Source organism: Lagenorhynchus albirostris, chromosome 12 (genome assembly GCF_949774975.1).
Source record: "Lagenorhynchus albirostris chromosome 12, mLagAlb1.1, whole genome shotgun sequence".
Taxonomy (NCBI): Eukaryota; Metazoa; Chordata; class Mammalia; order Artiodactyla; family Delphinidae; genus Lagenorhynchus; species Lagenorhynchus albirostris.
This window is the reverse complement of record NC_083106.1, coordinates 89,384,366-89,402,506: the sequence shown is the minus strand read 5'-3', so window position 1 is coordinate 89,402,506 and position 18,141 is coordinate 89,384,366.

The window sequence follows — 18,141 nt, the reverse complement described above, 5'->3', positions numbered from 1 at the left end:
GTCGCTTTGCTCTCAAGGCAGTACACGCCCGGGGACTCCTAGGCCCCACGGGCGTGCAGCATTTTCCCGCCAAGCTCCCTGAGTGCCTCCAGACACCTGTGGGCCGGCTGAGCAACGTCGAGGTCCATTGGTTGATTCCCTCGGAGGGCCCCCGTGCGTGCCGAGCGCTGGGCAACCACACACTGCGCGTTCCTTGAGGAGCGCTACATCTCCAGAGCCCTCGAACGCCCTTCGGGACAACGTGGCTGGTGGGTGCGAAGTGCCCAGGAAGACTCTGTCATGGCCCTTGTGTGAGCTGCCATGAGAGAACGCTGTGCTTGCAACACTGCGAGGCCCGCCCTCGTGCCTGAAGTCACCCTGCTCGAGGAGAAAGCACCTTAGCGTGCTGTGTGGCTCCCGGCACACCCGGCATGAAGCCACGCCTGGAAGTAAGGCCCTGGTTTGCCGTGCAGAAGCGGAGGCGTGCTGCAGTTTCCAGGAGGCGGTGGCCTCTGCTCTGCATACCTTGAACGGCAGCACGGCTTTCTGGACACCTGGGAGGCTAGCCGGGGCGCCCTGTTCCCGGCAGGAACACTGAGTAACCCCAGGCGCACCTGGGTCTGCTACGCACCATCCAGGCCCGTAGCCCCTTAGAGCCCCTCTGTGCACGCCGAGCGTAGGGAAACGCACTGCCCTCTCTTCTGGAGCTGCTTGGTTTCCTCAGCACTCGCACACGTTCACGAACACCGTTCTGCCACATCCCCCATGGCGCGGAGGTCTTACGCGTTGCCCTAATCGGAGCTGCGCTCAGAGTAACCCTCGTCTCCGCATTCCATCCAGGACCCCCTGACTGAAGGCACCGTGCCTCCTAGAGGACGGCGGCTTGGGTTCTTACTGCAATTCAAGTCCTGTTCCTTCTTTGGCACTGCAGGCAGCCCCAGGCCCAGAGGAGCAGCTACGGCCTTCCTTGCTTGAGACAGTTCGCTGGATGCGGGACTCCCTCCTTCGATCAGTTGACTCGGGGAAGGAAACCCAGGGTGAGCGGTGTCTCCTGGGACTCGTCAGAAACCACAGGGATGTACGCTGAGTGTGCCCATGAACCCGGGGGCCTGCTGGAACTAGCCCTGCTTTCCCATTTGGAGGGCGGCATTCATGCCTGCCTTGACGCTCCCTGACATTCCCGGCTCCCGACGTGCCAGTGAGCCCTGGAAGAGTGCTTCGGGGAAAATTATGAGTTTGCTCTCTCTAAACCAGGGGCTTCCGCGGCCGCGGTGGCCGTCCGCACGTCAGGCTCTAGAGCCAAAGGGAACCTCAACGTGAGAACTGGCCTCCAGGTTAGGCCCTGAGGAGCCGCGCAGAAAGGGAGGCATGCAGCTCTTTCCGGGAGTTCTTAGTCGCTTTGCTCTCAAGGCAGTACACGCCCGGGGACTCCTAGGCCCCACGGGCGTGCAGCATTTCCCCGCCAAGGTCCCTGAGTGCCTCCAGACACCTGTGGGCCGGCTGAGCAACGTCGAGGTCCATTGGTTGATTCCCTCGGAGGGCCCCCGTGCGTGCCGAGCGCTGGGCAACCACACACTGCGCGTTCCTTGAGGAGCGCTACATCTCCAGAGCCCTCGAACGCCCTTCGGGACAACGTGGCTGGTGGGTGCGAAGTGCCCAGGAAGACTCTGTCATGGCCCTTGTGTGAGCTGCCATGAGAGAACGCTGTGCTTGCAACACTGCGAGGCCCACCCTCGTGCCTGAAGTCACCCTGCTCGAGGAGAAAGTCAGCACCTTAGCGTGCTGTGTGGCTCCCGGCACACCCGGCATGAAGCCACGCCTGGAAGTAAGGCCCTGGTTTGCCGTGCAGAAGCGGAGGCGTGCTGCAGTTTCCAGGAGGCGGTGGCCTCTGCGCTGCATACCTTGAACGGCAGCACGGCTTTCTGGACACCTGGGAGGCTAGCCGGGGCGCCCTGTTCCCGGCAGGAACACTGAGTAACCCCAGGCGCACCTGGGTCTGCTACGCACCATCCAGGCCCGTAGCCCCTTAGAGCCCCTCTGTGCACGCCGAGCGTAGGGAAACGCACTGCCCTCTCTTCTGGAGCAGCTTGGTTTCCTCAGCACTCGCACACGTTCACGAACACCGTTCTGCCACATCCCCCATGGCGCGGAGGTCTTACGCGTTGCCCTAATCGGAGCTGCGCTCAGAGTAACCCTCGTCTCCGCATTCCATCCAGGACCCCCTGACTGAAGGCACCGTGCCTCCTAGAGGACGGCGGCTTGGGTTCTTACTGCAATTCAAGTCCTGTTCCTTCTTTGGCACTGCAGGCAGCCCCAGGCCCAGAGGAGCAGCTACGGCCTTCCTTGGTTGAGACAGTTCGCTGGATGCGGGACTCCCTCCTTCGATCAGTTGACTCGGGGAAGGAAACCCAGGGTGAGCGGTGTCTCCTGGGACTCGTCAGAAACCACAGGGATGTACGCTGAGTGTGCCCATGAACCCGGGGGCCTGCTGGAACTAGCCCTGCTTTCCCATTTGGAGGGCGGCATTCATGCCTGCCTTGACGCTCCCTGACATTCCCGGCTCCCGACGTGCCAGTGAGCCCTGGAAGAGTGCTTCGGGGAAAATTATGAGTTTGCTCTCTCTAAACCAGGGGCTTCCGCGGCCGCGGTGGCCGTCCGCACGGCAGGCTCTAGAGCCAAAGGGAACCTCAACGTGAGAACTGGCCTCCAGGTTAGGCCCTGAGGAGCCGCGCAGAAAGGGAGGCATGCAGCTCTTTCCGGGAGTTCTTAGTCGCTTTGCTCTCAAGGCAGTACACGCCCGGGGACTCCTAGGCCCCACGGGCGTGCAGCATTTTCCCGCCAAGCTCCCTGAGTGCCTCCAGACACCTGTGGGCCGGCTGAGCAACGTCGAGGTCCATTGGTTGATTCCCTCGGAGGGCCCCCGTGCGTGCCGAGCGCTGGGCAACCACACACTGCGCGTTCCTTGAGGAGCGCTACATCTCCAGAGCCCTCGAACGCCCTTCGGGACAACGTGGCTGGTGGGTGCGAAGTGCCCAGGAAGACTCTGTCATGGCCCTTGTGTGAGCTGCCATGAGAGAACGCTGTGCTTGCAACACTGCGAGGCCCACCCTCGTGCCTGAAGTCACCCTGCTCGAGGAGAAAGTCAGCACCTTAGCGTGCTGTGTGGCTCCCGGCACACCCGGCATGAAGCCACGCCTGGAAGTAAGGCCCTGGTTTGCCGTGCAGAAGCGGAGGCGTGCTGCAGTTTCCAGGAGGCGGTGGCCTCTGCGCTGCATACCTTGAACGGCAGCACGGCTTTCTGGACACCTGGGAGGCTAGCCGGGGCGCCCTGTTCCCGGCAGGAACACTGAGTAACCCCAGGCGCACCTGGGTCTGCTACGCACCATCCAGGCCCGTAGCCCCTTAGAGCCCCTCTGTGCACGCCGAGCGTAGGGAAACGCACTGCCCTCTCTTCTGGAGCAGCTTGGTTTCCTCAGCACTCGCACACGTTCACGAACACCGTTCTGCCACATCCCCCATGGCGCGGAGGTCTTACGCGTTGCCCTAATCGGAGCTGCGCTCAGAGTAACCCTCGTCTCCGCATTCCATCCAGGACCCCCTGACTGAAGGCACCGTGCCTCCTAGAGGACGGCGGCTTGGGTTCTTACTGCAATTCAAGTCCTGTTCCTTCTTTGGCACTGCAGGCAGCCCCAGGCCCAGAGGAGCAGCTACGGCCTTCCTTGCTTGAGACAGTTCGCTGGATGCGGGACTCCCTCCTTCGATCAGTTGACTCGGGGAAGGAAACCCAGGGTGAGCGGTGTCTCCTGGGACTCGTCAGAAACCACAGGGATGTACGCTGAGTGTGCCCATGAACCCGGGGGCCTGCTGGAACTAGCCCTGCTTTCCCATTTGGAGGGCGGCATTCATGCCTGCCTTGACGCTCCCTGACATTCCCGGCTCCCGACGGGCCAGTGAGCCCTGGAAGAGTGCTTCGGGGAAAATTATGAGTTTGCTCTCTCTAAACCAGGGGCTTCCGCGGCCGCGGTGGCCGTCCGCACGGCAGGCTCTAGAGCCAAAGGGAACCTCAACGTGAGAACTGGCCTCCAGGTTAGGCCCTGAGGAGCCGCGCAGAAAGGGAGGCATGCAGCTCTTTCCGGGAGTTCTTAGTCGCTTTGCTCTCAAGGCAGTACACGCCCGGGGACTCCTAGGCCCCACGGGTGTGCAGCATTTTCCCGCCAAGCTCCCTGAGTGCCTCCAGACACCTGTGGGCCGGCTGAGCAACATCGAGGTCCATTGGTTGATTCCCTCGGAGGACCCCCGTGCGTGCCGAGCGCTGGGCAACCACACACTGCGCGTTCCTTGAGGAGGGCTACATCTCCAGAGCCCTCGAACGCCCTTCGGGACAACGTGGCTGGTGGGTGCGAAGTGCCCAGGAAGACTCTGTCATGGCCCTTGTGTGAGCTGCCATGAGAGAACGCTGTGCTTGCAACACTGCGAGGCCCGCCCTCGTGCCTGAAGTCACCCTGCTCGAGGAGAAAGTCAGCACCTTAGCGTGCTGTGTGGCTCCCGGCACACCCGGCATGAAGCCACGCCTGGAAGTAAGGCCCTGGTTTGCCGTGCAGAAGCGGAGGCGTGCTGCAGTTTCCAGGAGGCGGTGGCCTCTGCGCTGCATACCTTGAACGGCAGCACGGCTTTCTGGACACCTGGGAGGCTAGCCGGGGCGCCCTGTTCCCGGCAGGAACACTGAGTAACCCCAGGCGCACCTGGGTCTGCTACGCACCATCCAGGCCCGTAGCCCCTTAGAGCCCCTCTGTGCACGCCGAGCGTAGGGAAACGCACTGCCCTCTCTTCTGGAGCTGCTTGGTTTCCTCAGCACTCGCACACGTTCACGAACACCGTTCTGCCACATCCCCCATGGCGCGGAGGTCTTACGCGTTGCCCTAATCGGAGCTGCGCTCAGAGTAACCCTCGTCTCCGCATTCCATCCAGGACCCCCTGACTGAAGGCACCGTGCCTCCTAGAGGACGGCGGCTTGGGTTCTTACTGCAATTCAAGTCCTGTTCCTTCTTTGGCACTGCAGGCAGCCCCAGGCCCAGAGGAGCAGCTACGGCCTTCCTTGCTTGAGACAGTTCGCTGGATGCGGGACTCCCTCCTTCGATCAGTTGACTCGGGGAAGGAAACCCAGGGTGACCGGTGTCTCCTGGGACTCGTCAGAGACCACAGGGATGTACGCTGAGTGTGCCCATGAACCCGGGGGCCTGCTGGAACTAGCCCTGCTTTCCCATTTGGAGGGCGGCATTCATGCCTGCCTTGACGCTCCCTGACATTCCCGGCTCCCGACGTGCCAGTGAGCCCTGGAAGAGTGCTTCGGGGAAAATTATGAGTTTGCTCTCTCTAAACCAGGGGCTTCCGCGGCCGCGGTGGCCGTCCGCACGGCAGGCTCTAGAGCCAAAGGGAACCTCAACGTGAGAACTGGCCTCCAGGTTAGGCCCTGAGGAGCCGCGCAGAAAGGGAGGCATGCAGCTCTTTCCGGGAGTTCTTAGTCGCTTTGCTCTCAAGGCAGTACACGCCCGGGGACTCCTAGGCCCCACGGGCGTGCAGCATTTTCCCGCCAAGCTCCCTGAGTGCCTCCAGACACCTGTGGGCCGGCTGAGCAACGTCGAGGTCCATTGGTTGATTCCCTCGGAGGGCCCCCGTGCGTGCCGAGCGCTGGGCAACCACACACTGCGCGTTCCTTGAGGAGCGCTACATCTCCAGAGCCCTCGAACGCCCTTCGGGACAACGTGGCTGGTGGGTGCGAAGTGCCCAGGAAGACTCTGTCATGGCCCTTGTGTGAGCTGCCATGAGAGAACGCTGTGCTTGCAACACTGCGAGGCCCACCCTCGTGCCTGAAGTCACCCTGCTCGAGGAGAAAGTCAGCACCTTAGCGTGCTGTGTGGCTCCCGGCACACCCGGCATGAAGCCACGCCTGGAAGTAAGGCCCTGGTTTGCCGTGCAGAAGCGGAGGCGTGCTGCAGTTTCCAGGAGGCGGTGGCCTCTGCGCTGCATACCTTGAACGGCAGCACGGCTTTCTGGACACCTGGGAGGCTAGCCGGGGCGCCCTGTTCCCGGCAGGAACACTGAGTAACCCCAGGCGCACCTGGGTCTGCTACGCACCATCCAGGCCCGTAGCCCCTTAGAGCCCCTCTGTGCACGCCGAGCGTAGGGAAACGCACTGCCCTCTCTTCTGGAGCTGCTTGGTTTCCTCAGCACTCGCACACGTTCACGAACACCGTTCTGCCACATCCCCCATGGCGCGGAGGTCTTACGCGTTGCCCTAATCGGAGCTGCGCTCAGAGTAACCCTCGTCTCCGCATTCCATCCAGGACCCCCTGACTGAAGGCACCGTGCCTCCTAGAGGACGGCGGCTTGGGTTCTTACTGCAATTCAAGTCCTGTTCCTTCTTTGGCACTGCAGGCAGCCCCAGGCCCAGAGGAGCAGCTACGGCCTTCCTTGCTTGAGACAGTTCGCTGGATGCGGGACTCCCTCCTTCGATCAGTTGACTCGGGGAAGGAAACCCAGGGTGAGCGGTGTCTCCTGGGACTCGTCAGAAACCACAGGGATGTACGCTGAGTGTGCCCATGAACCCGGGGGCCTGCTGGAACTAGCCCTGCTTTCCCATTTGGAGGGCGGCATTCATGCCTGCCTTGACGCTCCCTGACATTCCCGGCTCCCGACGGGCCAGTGAGCCCTGGAAGAGTGCTTCGGGGAAAATTATGAGTTTGCTCTCTCTAAACCAGGGGCTTCCGCGGCCGCGGTGGCCGTCCGCACGGCAGGCTCTAGAGCCAAAGGGAACCTCAACGTGAGAACTGGCCTCCAGGTTAGGCCCTGAGGAGCCGCGCAGAAAGGGAGGCATGCAGCTCTTTCCGGGAGTTCTTAGTCGCTTTGCTCTCAAGGCAGTACACGCCCGGGGACTCCTAGGCCCCACGGGTGTGCAGCATTTTCCCGCCAAGCTCCCTGAGTGCCTCCAGACACCTGTGGGCCGGCTGAGCAACATCGAGGTCCATTGGTTGATTCCCTCGGAGGACCCCCGTGCGTGCCGAGCGCTGGGCAACCACACACTGCGCGTTCCTTGAGGAGGGCTACATCTCCAGAGCCCTCGAACGCCCTTCGGGACAACGTGGCTGGTGGGTGCGAAGTGCCCAGGAAGACTCTGTCATGGCCCTTGTGTGAGCTGCCATGAGAGAACGCTGTGCTTGCAACACTGCGAGGCCCGCCCTCGTGCCTGAAGTCACCCTGCTCGAGGAGAAAGTCAGCACCTTAGCGTGCTGTGTGGCTCCCGGCACACCCGGCATGAAGCCACGCCTGGAAGTAAGGCCCTGGTTTGCCGTGCAGAAGCGGAGGCGTGCTGCAGTTTCCAGGAGGCGGTGGCCTCTGCGCTGCATACCTTGAACGGCAGCACGGCTTTCTGGACACCTGGGAGGCTAGCCGGGGCGCCCTGTTCCCGGCAGGAACACTGAGTAACCCCAGGCGCACCTGGGTCTGCTACGCACCACCCAGGCCCGTAGCCCCTTAGAGCCCCTCTGTGCACGCCGAGCGTAGGGAAACGCACTGCCCTCTCTTCTGGAGCAGCTTGGTTTCCTCAGCACTCGCACACGTTCACGAACACCGTTCTGCCACATCCCCCATGGCGCGGAGGTCTTACGCGTTGCCCTAATCGGAGCTGCGCTCAGAGTAACCCTCGTCTCCGCATTCCATCCAGGACCCCCTGACTGAAGGCACCGTGCCTCCTAGAGGACGGCGGCTTGGGTTCTTACTGCAATTCAAGTCCTGTTCCTTCTTTGGCACTGCAGGCAGCCCCAGGCCCAGAGGAGCAGCTACGGCCTTCCTTGGTTGAGACAGTTCGCTGGATGCGGGACTCCCTCCTTCGATCAGTTGACTCGGGGAAGGAAACCCAGGGTGACCGGTGTCTCCTGGGACTCGTCAGAAACCACAGGGATGTACGCTGAGTGTGCCCATGAACCCGGGGGCCTGCTGGAACTAGCCCTGCTTTCCCATTTGGAGGGCGGCATTCATGCCTGCCTTGACGCTCCCTGACATTCCCGGCTCCCGACGGGCCAGTGAGCCCTGGAAGAGTGCTTCGGGGAAAATTATGAGTTTGCTCTCTCTAAACCAGGGGCTTCCGCGGCCGCGGTGGCCGTCCGCACGGCAGGCTCTAGAGCCAAAGGGAACCTCAACGTGAGAACTGGCCTCCAGGTTAGGCCCTGAGGAGCCGCGCAGAAAGGGAGGCATGCAGCTCTTTCCGGGAGTTCTTAGTCGCTTTGCTCTCAAGGCAGTACACGCCCGGGGACTCCTAGGCCCCACGGGTGTGCAGCATTTTCCCGCCAAGCTCCCTGAGTGCCTCCAGACACCTGTGGGCCGGCTGAGCAACGTCGAGGTCCATTGGTTGATTCCCTCGGAGGACCCCCGTGTGTGCCGAGCGCTGGGCAACCACACACTGCGCGTTCCTTGAGGAGGGCTACATCTCCAGAGCCCTCGAACGCCCTTCGGGACAACATGGCTGGTGGGTGCGAAGTGCCCAGGAAGACTCTGTCATGGCCCTTGTGTGAGCTGCCATGAGAGAACGCTGTGCTTGCAACACTGCGAGGCCCGCCCTCGTGCCTGAAGTCACCCTGCTCGAGGAGAAAGCACCTTAGCGTGCTGTGTGGCTCCCGGCACACCCGGCATGAAGCCACGCCTGGAAGTAAGGCCCTGGTTTGCCGTGCAGAAGCGGAGGCGTGCTGCAGTTTCCAGGAGGCGGTGGCCTCTGCTCTGCATACCTTGAACGGCAGCACGGCTTTCTGGACACCTGGGAGGCTAGCCGGGGCGCCCTGTTCCCGGCAGGAACACTGAGTAACCCCAGGCGCACCTGGGTCTGCTACGCACCATCCAGGCCCGTAGCCCCTTAGAGCCCCTCTGTGCACGCCGAGCGTAGGGAAACGCACTGCCCTCTCTTCTGGAGCTGCTTGGTTTCCTCAGCACTCGCACACGTTCACGAACACCGTTCTGCCACATCCCCCATGGCGCGGAGGTCTTACGCGTTGCCCTAATCGGAGCTGCGCTCAGAGTAACCCTCGTCTCCGCATTCCATCCAGGACCCCCTGACTGAAGGCACCGTGCCTCCTAGAGGACGGCGGCTTGGGTTCTTACTGCAATTCAAGTCCTGTTCCTTCTTTGGCACTGCAGGCAAACCCAGGCCCAGAGGAGCAGCTACGGCCTTCCTTGCTTGAGACAGTTCGCTGGATGCGGGACTCCCTCCTTCGATCAGTTGACTCGGGGAAGGAAACCCAGGGTGACCGGTGTCTCCTGGGACTCGTCAGAAACCACAGGGATGTACGCTGAGTGTGCCCATGAACCCGGGGGCCTGCTGGAACTAGCCCTGCTTTCCCATTTGGAGGGCGGCATTCATGCCTGCCTTGACGCTCCCTGACATTCCCGGCTCCCGACGTGCCAGTGAGCCCTGGAAGAGTGCTTCGGGGAAAATTATGAGTTTGCTCTCTCTAAACCAGGGGCTTCTGCGGCCGTGGTGGCCGTCCGCACGGCAGGCTCTAGAGCCAAAGGGAACCTCAACGTGAGAACTGGCCTCCAGGTTAGGCCCTGAGGAGCCGCGCAGAAAGGGAGGCATGCAGCTCTTTCCGGGAGTTCTTAGTCGCTTTGCTCTCAAGGCAGTACACGCCCGGGGACTCCTAGGCCCCACGGGCGTGCAGCATTTTCCCGCCAAGGTCCCTGAGTGCCTCCAGACACCTGTGGGCCGGCTGAGCAACGTCGAGGTCCATTGGTTGATTCCCTCGGAGGGCCCCCGTGCGTGCCGAGCGCTGGGCAACCACACACTGCGCGTTCCTTGAGGAGCGCTACATCTCCAGAGCCCTCGAACGCCCTTCGGGACAACGTGGCTGGTGGGTGCGAAGTGCCCAGGAAGACTCTGTCATGGCCCTTGTGTGAGCTGCCATGAGAGAACGCTGTGCTTGCAACACTGCGAGGCCCACCCTCGTGCCTGAAGTCACCCTGCTCGAGGAGAAAGTCAGCACCTTAGCGTGCTGTGTGGCTCCCGGCACACCCGGCATGAAGCCACGCCTGGAAGTAAGGCCCTGGTTTGCCGTGCAGAAGCGGAGGCGTGCTGCAGTTTCCAGGAGGCGGTGGCCTCTGCGCTGCATACCTTGAACGGCAGCACGGCTTTCTGGACACCTGGGAGGCTAGCCGGGGCGCCCTGTTCCCGGCAGGAACACTGAGTAACCCCAGGCGCACCTGGGTCTGCTACGCACCATCCAGGCCCGTAGCCCCTTAGAGCCCCTCTGTGCACGCCGAGCGTAGGGAAACGCACTGCCCTCTCTTCTGGAGCAGCTTGGTTTCCTCAGCACTCGCACACGTTCACGAACACCGTTCTGCCACATCCCCCATGGCGCGGAGGTCTTACGCGTTGCCCTAATCGGAGCTGCGCTCAGAGTAACCCTCGTCTCCGCATTCCATCCAGGACCCCCTGACTGAAGGCACCGTGCCTCCTAGAGGACGGCGGCTTGGGTTCTTACTGCAATTCAAGTCCTGTTCCTTCTTTGGCACTGCAGGCAGCCCCAGGCCCAGAGGAGCAGCTACGGCCTTCCTTGGTTGAGACAGTTCGCTGGATGCGGGACTCCCTCCTTCGATCAGTTGACTCGGGGAAGGAAACCCAGGGTGACCGGTGTCTCCTGGGACTCGTCAGAAACCACAGGGATGTACGCTGAGTGTGCCCATGAACCCGGGGGCCTGCTGGAACTAGCCCTGCTTTCCCATTTGGAGGGCGGCATTCATGCCTGCCTTGACGCTCCCTGACATTCCCGGCTCCCGACGTGCCAGTGAGCCCTGGAAGAGTGCTTCGGGGAAAATTATGAGTTTGCTCTCTCTAAACCAGGGGCTTCCGCGGCCGCGGTGGCCGTCCGCACGGCAGGCTCTAGAGCCAAAGGGAACCTCAACGTGAGAACTGGCCTCCAGGTTAGGCCCTGAGGAGCCGCGCAGAAAGGGAGGCATGCAGCTCTTTCCGGGAGTTCTTAGTCGCTTTGCTCTCAAGGCAGTACACGCCCGGGGACTCCTAGGCCCCACGGGTGTGCAGCATTTTCCCGCCAAGCTCCCTGAGTGCCTCCAGACACCTGTGGGCCGGCTGAGCAACGTCGAGGTCCATTGGTTGATTCCCTCGGAGGACCCCCGTGCGTGCCGAGTGCTGGGCAACCACACACTGCGCGTTCCTTGAGGAGGGCTACATCTCCAGAGCCCTCGAACGCCCTTCGGGACAACATGGCTGGTGGGTGCGAAGTGCCCAGGAAGACTCTGTCATGGCCCTTGTGTGAGCTGCCATGAGAGAACGCTGTGCTTGCAACACTGCGAGGCCCGCCCTCGTGCCTGAAGTCACCCTGCTCGAGGAGAAAGTCAGCACCTTAGCGTGCTGTGTGGCTCCCGGCACACCCGGCATGAAGCCACGCCTGGAAGTAAGGCCCTGGTTTGCCGTGCAGAAGCGGAGGCGTGCTGCAGTTTCCAGGAGGCGGTGGCCTCTGCTCTGCATACCTTGAACGGCAGCACGGCTTTCTGGACACCTGGGAGGCTAGCCGGGGCGCCCTGTTCCCGGCAGGAACACTGAGTAACCCCAGGCGCACCTGGGTCTGCTACGCACCATCCAGGCCCGTAGCCCCTTAGAGCCCCTCTGTGCACGCCGAGCGTAGGGAAACGCACTGCCCTCTCTTCTGGAGCTGCTTGGTTTCCTCAGCACTCGCACACGTTCACGAACACCGTTCTGCCACATCCCCCATGGCGCGGAGGTCTTACGCGTTGCCCTAATCGGAGCTGCGCTCAGAGTAACCCTCGTCTCCGCATTCCATCCAGGACCCCCTGACTGAAGGCACCGTGCCTCCTAGAGGACGGCGGCTTGGGTTCTTACTGCAATTCAAGTCCTGTTCCTTCTTTGGCACTGCAGGCAGCCCCAGGCCCAGAGGAGCAGCTACGGCCTTCCTTGCTTGAGACAGTTCGCTGGATGCGGGACTCCCTCCTTCGATCAGTTGACTCGGGGAAGGAAACCCAGGGTGAGCGGTGTCTCCTGGGACTCGTCAGAAACCACAGGGATGTACGCTGAGTGTGCCCATGAACCCGGGGGCCTGCTGGAACTAGCCCTGCTTTCCCATTTGGAGGGCGGCATTCATGCCTGCCTTGACGCTCCCTGACATTCCCGGCTCCCGACGGGCCAGTGAGCCCTGGAAGAGTGCTTCGGGGAAAATTATGAGTTTGCTCTCTCTAAACCAGGGGCTTCCGCGGCCGCGGTGGCCGTCCGCACGGCAGGCTCTAGAGCCAAAGGGAACCTCAACATGAGAACTGGCCTCCAGGTTAGGCCCTGAGGAGCCGCGCAGAAAGGGAGGCATGCAGCTCTTTCCGGGAGTTCTTAGTCGCTTTGCTCTCAAGGCAGTACACGCCCGGGGACTCCTAGGCCCCACGGGTGTGCAGCATTTTCCCGCCAAGCTCCCTGAGTGCCTCCAGACACCTGTGGGCCGGCTGAGCAACGTCGAGGTCCATTGGTTGATTCCCTCGGAGGACCCCCGTGCGTGCCGAGTGCTGGGCAACCACACACTGCGCGTTCCTTGAGGAGGGCTACATCTCCAGAGCCCTCGAACGCCCTTCGGGACAACATGGCTGGTGGGTGCGAAGTGCCCAGGAAGACTCTGTCATGGCCCTTGTGTGAGCTGCCATGAGAGAACGCTGTGCTTGCAACACTGCGAGGCCCGCCCTCGTGCCTGAAGTCACCCTGCTCGAGGAGAAAGTCAGCACCTTAGCGTGCTGTGTGGCTCCCGGCACACCCGGCATGAAGCCACGCCTGGAAGTAAGGCCCTGGTTTGCCGTGCAGAAGCGGAGGCGTGCTGCAGTTTCCAGGAGGCGGTGGCCTCTGCGCTGCATACCTTGAACGGCAGCACGGCTTTCTGGACACCTGGGAGGCTAGCCGGGGCGCCCTGTTCCCGGCAGGAACACTGAGTAACCCCAGGCGCACCTGGGTCTGCTACGCACCACCCAGGCCCGTAGCCCCTTAGAGCCCCTCTGTGCACGCCGAGCGTAGGGAAACGCACTGCCCTCTCTTCTGGAGCAGCTTGGTTTCCTCAGCACTCGCACACGTTCACGAACACCGTTCTGCCACATCCCCCATGGCGCGGAGGTCTTACGCGTTGCCCTAATCGGAGCTGCGCTCAGAGTAACCCTCGTCTCCGCATTCCATCCAGGACCCCCTGACTGAAGGCACCGTGCCTCCTAGAGGACGGCGGCTTGGGTTCTTACTGCAATTCAAGTCCTGTTCCTTCTTTGGCACTGCAGGCAGCCCCAGGCCCAGAGGAGCAGCTACGGCCTTCCTTGGTTGAGACAGTTCGCTGGATGCGGGACTCCCTCCTTCGATCAGTTGACTCGGGGAAGGAAACCCAGGGTGACCGGTGTCTCCTGGGACTCGTCAGAAACCACAGGGATGTACGCTGAGTGTGCCCATGAACCCGGGGGCCTGCTGGAACTAGCCCTGCTTTCCCATTTGGAGGGCGGCATTCATGCCTGCCTTGACGCTCCCTGACATTCCCGGCTCCCGACGGGCCAGTGAGCCCTGGAAGAGTGCTTCGGGGAAAATTATGAGTTTGCTCTCTCTAAACCAGGGGCTTCCGCGGCCGCGGTGGCCGTCCGCACGGCAGGCTCTAGAGCCAAAGGGAACCTCAACGTGAGAACTGGCCTCCAGGTTAGGCCCTGAGGAGCCGCGCAGAAAGGGAGGCATGCAGCTCTTTCCGGGAGTTCTTAGTCGCTTTGCTCTCAAGGCAGTACACGCCCGGGGACTCCTAGGCCCCACGGGTGTGCAGCATTTTCCCGCCAAGCTCCCTGAGTGCCTCCAGACACCTGTGGGCCGGCTGAGCAACGTCGAGGTCCATTGGTTGATTCCCTCGGAGGACCCCCGTGTGTGCCGAGCGCTGGGCAACCACACACTGCGCGTTCCTTGAGGAGGGCTACATCTCCAGAGCCCTCGAACGCCCTTCGGGACAACATGGCTGGTGGGTGCGAAGTGCCCAGGAAGACTCTGTCATGGCCCTTGTGTGAGCTGCCATGAGAGAACGCTGTGCTTGCAACACTGCGAGGCCCGCCCTCGTGCCTGAAGTCACCCTGCTCGAGGAGAAAGCACCTTAGCGTGCTGTGTGGCTCCCGGCACACCCGGCATGAAGCCACGCCTGGAAGTAAGGCCCTGGTTTGCCGTGCAGAAGCGGAGGCGTGCTGCAGTTTCCAGGAGGCGGTGGCCTCTGCTCTGCATACCTTGAACGGCAGCACGGCTTTCTGGACACCTGGGAGGCTAGCCGGGGCGCCCTGTTCCCGGCAGGAACACTGAGTAACCCCAGGCGCACCTGGGTCTGCTACGCACCATCCAGGCCCGTAGCCCCTTAGAGCCCCTCTGTGCACGCCGAGCGTAGGGAAACGCACTGCCCTCTCTTCTGGAGCTGCTTGGTTTCCTCAGCACTCGCACACGTTCACGAACACCGTTCTGCCACATCCCCCATGGCGCGGAGGTCTTACGCGTTGCCCTAATCGGAGCTGTGCTCAGAGTAACCCTCGTCTCCGCATTCCATCCAGGACCCCCTGACTGAAGGCACCGTGCCTCCTAGAGGACGGCGGCTTGGGTTCTTACTGCAATTCAAGTCCTGTTCCTTCTTTGGCACTGCAGGCAGCCCCAGGCCCAGAGGAGCAGCTACGGCCTTCCTTGCTTGAGACAGTTCGCTGGATGCGGGACTCCCTCCTTCGATCAGTTGACTCGGGGAAGGAAACCCAGGGTGAGCGGTGTCTCCTGGGACTCGTCAGAAACCACAGGGATGTACGCTGAGTGTGCCCATGAACCCGGGGGCCTGCTGGAACTAGCCCTGCTTTCCCATTTGGAGGGCGGCATTCATGCCTGCCTTGACGCTCCCTGACATTCCCGGCTCCCGACGGGCCAGTGAGCCCTGGAAGAGTGCTTCGGGGAAAATTATGAGTTTGCTCTCTCTAAACCAGGGGCTTCCGCGGCCGCGGTGGCCGTCCGCACGGCAGGCTCTAGAGCCAAAGGGAACCTCAACGTGAGAACTGGCCTCCAGGTTAGGCCCTGAGGAGCCGCGCAGAAAGGGAGGCATGCAGCTCTTTCCGGGAGTTCTTAGTCGCTTTGCTCTCAAGGCAGTACACGCCCGGGGACTCCTAGGCCCCACGGGCGTGCAGCATTTTCCCGCCAAGCTCCCTGAGTGCCTCCAGACACCTGTGGGCCGGCTGAGCAACATCGAGGTCCATTGGTTGATTCCCTCGGAGGGCCCCCGTGCGTGCCGAGCGCTGGGCAACCACACACTGCGCGTTCCTTGAGGAGCGCTACATCTCCAGAGCCCTCGAACGCCCTTCGGGACAACGTGGCTGGTGGGTGCGAAGTGCCCAGGAAGACTCTGTCATGGCCCTTGTGTGAGCTGCCATGAGAGAACGCTGTGCTTGCAACACTGCGAGGCCCACCCTCGTGCCTGAAGTCACCCTGCTCGAGGAGAAAGTCAGCACCTTAGCGTGCTGTGTGGCTCCCGGCACACCCGGCATGAAGCCACGCCTGGAAGTAAGGCCCTGGTTTGCCGTGCAGAAGCGGAGGCGTGCTGCAGTTTCCAGGAGGCGGTGGCCTCTGCGCTGCATACCTTGAACGGCAGCACGGCTTTCTGGACACCTGGGAGGCTAGCCGGGGCGCCCTGTTCCCGGCAGGAACACTGAGTAACCCCAGGCGCACCTGGGTCTGCTACGCACCATCCAGGCCCGTAGCCCCTTAGAGCCCCTCTGTGCACGCCGAGCGTAGGGAAACGCACTGCCCTCTCTTCTGGAGCAGCTTGGTTTCCTCAGCACTCGCACACGTTCACGAACACCGTTCTGCCACATCCCCCATGGCGCGGAGGTCTTACGCGTTGCCCTAATCGGAGCTGCGCTCAGAGTAACCCTCGTCTCCGCATTCCATCCAGGACCCCCTGACTGAAGGCACCGTGCCTCCTAGAGGACGGCGGCTTGGGTTCTTACTGCAATTCAAGTCCTGTTCCTTCTTTGGCACTGCAGGCAGCCCCAGGCCCAGAGGAGCAGCTACGGCCTTCCTTGCTTGAGACAGTTCGCTGGATGCGGGACTCCCTCCTTCGATCAGTTGACTCGGGGAAGGAAACCCAGGGTGAGCGGTGTCTCCTGGGACTCGTCAGAAACCACAGGGATGTACGCTGAGTGTGCCCATGAACCCGGGGGCCTGCTGGAACTAGCCCTGCTTTCCCATTTGGAGGGCGGCATTCATGCCTGCCTTGACGCTCCCTGACATTCCCGGCTCCCGACGGGCCAGTGAGCCCTGGAAGAGTGCTTCGGGGAAAATTATGAGTTTGCTCTCTCTAAACCAGGGGCTTCCGCGGCCGCGGTGGCCGTCCGCACGGCAGGCTCTAGAGCCAAAGGGAACCTCAACGTGAGAACTGGCCTCCAGGTTAGGCCCTGAGGAGCCGCGCAGAAAGGGAGGCATGCAGCTCTTTCCGGGAGTTCTTAGTCGCTTTGCTCTCAAGGCAGTACACGCCCGGGGACTCCTAGGCCCCACGGGCGTGCAGCATTTTCCCGCCAAGGTCCCTGAGTGCCTCCAGACACCTGTGGGCCGGCTGAGCAACGTCGAGGTCCATTGGTTGATTCCCTCGGAGGGCCCCCGTGCGTGCCGAGCGCTGGGCAACCACACACTGCGCGTTCCTTGAGGAGCGCTACATCTCCAGAGCCCTCGAACGCCCTTCGGGACAACGTGGCTGGTGGGTGCGAAGTGCCCAGGAAGACTCTGTCATGGCCCTTGTGTGAGCTGCCATGAGAGAACGCTGTGCTTGCAACACTGCGAGGCCCACCCTCGTGCCTGAAGTCACCCTGCTCGAGGAGAAAGTCAGCACCTTAGCGTGCTGTGTGGCTCCCGGCACACCCGGCATGAAGCCACGCCTGGAAGTAAGGCCCTGGTTTGCCGTGCAGAAGCGGAGGCGTGCTGCAGTTTCCAGGAGGCGGTGGCCTCTGCGCTGCATACCTTGAACGGCAGCACGGCTTTCTGGACACCTGGGAGGCTAGCCGGGGCGCCCTGTTCCCGGCAGGAACACTGAGTAACCCCAGGCGCACCTGGGTCTGCTACGCACCATCCAGGCCCGTAGCCCCTTAGAGCCCCTCTGTGCACGCCGAGCGTAGGGAAACGCACTGCCCTCTCTTCTGGAGCAGCTTGGTTTCCTCAGCACTCGCACACGTTCACGAACACCGTTCTGCCACATCCCCCATGGCGCGGAGGTCTTACGCGTTGCCCTAATCGGAGCTGCGCTCAGAGTAACCCTCGTCTCCGCATTCCATCCAGGACCCCCTGACTGAAGGCACCGTGCCTCCTAGAGGACGGCGGCTTGGGTTCTTACTGCAATTCAAGTCCTGTTCCTTCTTTGGCACTGCAGGCAGCCCCAGGCCCAGAGGAGCAGCTACGGCCTTCCTTGCTTGAGACAGTTCGCTGGATGCGGGACTCCCTCCTTCGATCAGTTGACTCGGGGAAGGAAACCCAGGGTGAGCGGTGTCTCCTGGGACTCGTCAGAAACCACAGGGATGTACGCTGAGTGTGCCCATGAACCCGGGGGCCTGCTGGAACTAGCCCTGCTTTCCCATTTGGAGGGCGGCATTCATGCCTGCCTTGACGCTCCCTGACATTCCCGGCTCCCGACGGGCCAGTGAGCCCTGGAAGAGTGCTTCGGGGAAAATTATGAGTTTGCTCTCTCTAAACCAGGGGCTTCCGCGGCCGCGGTGGCCGTCCGCACGGCAGGCTCTAGAGCCAAAGGGAACCTCAACGTGAGAACTGGCCTCCAGGTTAGGCCCTGAGGAGCCGCGCAGAAAGGGAGGCATGCAGCTCTTTCCGGGAGTTCTTAGTCGCTTTGCTCTCAAGGCAGTACACGCCCGGGGACTCCTAGGCCCCACGGGTGTGCAGCATTTTCCCGCCAAGCTCCCTGAGTGCCTCCAGACACCTGTGGGCCGGCTGAGCAACATCGAGGTCCATTGGTTGATTCCCTCGGAGGACCCCCGTGCGTGCCGAGCGCTGGGCAACCACACACTGCGCGTTCCTTGAGGAGGGCTACATCTCCAGAGCCCTCGAACGCCCTTCGGGACAACGTGGCTGGTGGGTGCGAAGTGCCC